The sequence below is a fragment of the Clupea harengus genome, chromosome 15 (assembly GCF_900700415.2).
Source record: "Clupea harengus chromosome 15, Ch_v2.0.2, whole genome shotgun sequence".
Taxonomy (NCBI): Eukaryota; Metazoa; Chordata; class Actinopteri; order Clupeiformes; family Clupeidae; genus Clupea; species Clupea harengus.
Window position 1 is genome coordinate 27,187,895 of NC_045166.1, and position 3,209 is coordinate 27,191,103.

Genomic DNA, 3,209 nt, shown 5'->3' on the forward strand with positions numbered 1-3,209 from the left:
GGCAACAGCTGTGTCTAAAGAGCCCATAAGGCTACAAGGACGGGCTGGTTACAGCAGAGTCAACACGATGAGCCTTAGGGAAAAGAAAGAGAACACCACATTAATGGGTTTCCATAAAAAACCAAGTGACTGAAATGCTGATGTGTGTTTTACTCACAGAGGTGTTTGGTTTGCCCTGGGGATCACCTGAGAGGCAGAGACAGATGGAGATGAATCAGTCAGAGATACAATAAAGAGTGTGGAGATCAGTGTGTGTCAGCCAGAGGTAGATAAACATCAGTAAAGAGTGTGTAGATCAGTGTGTGTCAGTCAGAGTAAGAGAAACATCAGTAGAGTAAAGAGTGTGTAGATCAGTGTGTGTCAGTCAGAGTAAGAGAAACATCAGTAGAGTAAAGAGTGTGTTGATCAGTGTGTATCTGCAGCAGTAGTCCACTCACCTGATCTCATCCTGTAAATGACTGCAACTATGATCACAGCCACAAACAGACTGATAGTGGTAGCAACTCGAACAGCCACATGGACCACTGAGAGAGAGAAAGGGAGAGAGAGGGAGAGAGAACAGGGGGACAGAGAAAGAGCGAATAAGAATGATAGTATATCAAATTACAAACAGTTGTATGTGTTAATCAAGTTACTGAGTTGAAATGGAAATAACACAGATGGGGCAAAGAGAGTAATGAGAGACGGCATCATGTAGAGAATGACATCGAGAATAGAAATGTATGAAATCTAGATGCATGTAGAAGACATGTAGATCTGGAATGTAAATTGAGTCAGATTAATCAGTCATCATTGTCAACAAGCTGTTGATGAAGCTGTAGAAGCACTTAACAACTTCACACAAAAGCCCAAATAACAAGACACAGAATGAACACTGCCATATGGATACGCACACACACACTCTGACACACACACACACACACACACACACACACACACACACACACACACACACACACACACACACACTCTCTCTCACACACGCAGACACACACACACACACACACACACACATACACATACACATACACATACGCACACACTCTCACACACACACACACACACACACACACACACACACACACATACATACATACATACACACACACACACTGTCTTACCTAAGGAGTGGGGTGATGAGTAGCAGTCTGATGTGGTTCTACTAGCTGTGCTCTCAGGACTGGAAGATGGTGCTGAGATGGTGGTTTTAAAATCCTTCAGCCCTACAACAGAAGATCCCCAAAACTATAGTCCTACTTATCAAGCTATCTGCTCTGTATATTCACTGGATTCACAACAGTGTAATATCATCATTACAAGCATTCATATCAGTGTTAAATACATTCATGGTATGTGACAGAACCCTCACATCTTTTCCATACTTCTTTTGTTGATGAGTGAAATTAAAAGTGAGTTATCGTCTCTAACCTTTCACTCTGATGGTGTGGGAGACAGAAGTCTGAACCTGCCCTCCTGCAGTCAGCTGGCATGTCCAAGTATGAACAGGGTTTGGACCTCTGAGCTCCTCAGTCAGTGTGATGGAACAGGGAGGCGTGGTTCTGATCTGGAGATCTTTCCCTGTCTCATCCAGCCAGCTCAGACTAACTCTTTTATCTTTCACTGACCACGTACAGTTGTCATGTGTGTGCAGGAGGCAGTGGAGAGTCACATGACTGTCTGCCTCCATCTCAGTCTCACTGGGGGAAGCAGAGACTACAGGAGGAAATTAAATCATCACACTACATCGGGTTTAGCATTCAGCAGACACCTGCTTTCAAACACAGTAATGGGAATTTAAATGTTTATTTAAAGAGGAGTTTTAACTTTCATTTTTAAATTTGTTTTATTATTTAGGAAATATATACATTCATCCGACACTCAGATTAAATATATCTAACAAATTTATTTTACTTCAGTTACTGAGTGCCTGAAAATAACAACAAATAAAACAACACCAATAACACCTACCCTTAAGAACAGTCAGAGAGACACGAGCCTCCTCTCCATGTTTGGGTCCATCCTCTCTCAGGTACTGCTGACAGTCGTAGCGTCCAGCATCCTCAGTGGTGACATCAGTAATGTGGAGAGAACAGTTAGAGACCAGACTCAGTCTTTTATCTCTGTGTGTGGCTACATCAGGTTTGATCTTTCCAAGGAAGACCAATTCTACAGCACGATTAGAGCTGCTATGAATCCATGTAGTTGAAGAGCAATTTGGATAAACCACATTCCTGCAGGGAAGAGTGGCATTCCCACCCACACTGGAGAAGACAGTGGGAATCTCTCCTTGGACACCTGAATGATGAATGAAATCACATCAGTCAAATCAAATACTGTGGAAAATAGATATTGTGGAAAATAATGTAAAAATAACTACTGACTTATTCTGTTCCAGAATATGTAAATTCAACATCACAAAGAATGAGTGAGTTCGCGGGTCTGTGGCAGAGCTTTTGTGTTTCGTTGGCGTTTACTGGATTACCGGACGTCTGTTGAACGAGATCCGAAGTTGATTGGTTCCCTACTGCGTTGAAGTGGAGGCCGGTGAGATCCCCGTCTTCTACGTTCGTGGGTTGCCAGGAAAGAGCTGACCGGAGTCGTCCGTTTGACTGAGAGAAGCCTGAATGAATATTGACTGAGAGCTAGATTCGTCTGCTCTCGGTTCAATGGTGAGTGTGCCTTGTCCACTAATAAGCTGAGGAATTACGGTTAGCACCATACAAAGTAGAGCTTCACGGACTATCACAAGTAGCTATTTTCTTTGGGTTGATTTACTTTTGGTTGATATTATTATCTTTTCGTGTGTTGGTTATTTACTTTCTGTTTGCTGTGAGTGTGTATTGCTACTTGTGGAGATACTGGCGATTTCTCTCTCTCTGTGTGCGTGCGAGTGTGCGTGATTGACAGACCAACGTGAGCAGCTGTGGTGCGGTGGTGGATGCTGACGGACTTTGCTTGCGGACTTTTGGATACGGCGGACTCTTGGACATTGTAGACTGTGGTTCCTTCGGCAGTGGCCTACGGCCTGATTCATATGGACTGGATTTATATTTTAGTGCTTGTAATAAATTGTATATTTTTGTATCAGAAACGAAGTCTGGATGAATCTGTAGTGCTGCTCCCACCAAACAAAGAACCTGAACACTAAACTTTAAACTAGAGGCCCATCTCTATAAACTGGGTGGCGTAGTCGGTCTACACTGCCGTCC

The 3,209-nt window shown here is 43.2% G+C and overlaps 1 long non-coding RNA gene across 1 annotated transcript; it reads right to left on the minus strand.

Moving 5' to 3' along the window:
• Window positions 1-130: 130 nt before the first annotated feature.
• Window positions 131-1,196, minus strand: LOC122133522. Its single transcript, XR_006152830.1, has 3 exons — window positions 1,122-1,196; window positions 438-524; window positions 131-186 (listed from the first exon to the last, which is right to left on the minus strand). It is a non-coding gene; the product is annotated as an uncharacterized LOC122133522 (long non-coding RNA).
• Window positions 1,197-3,209: the final 2,013 nt, after the last annotated feature.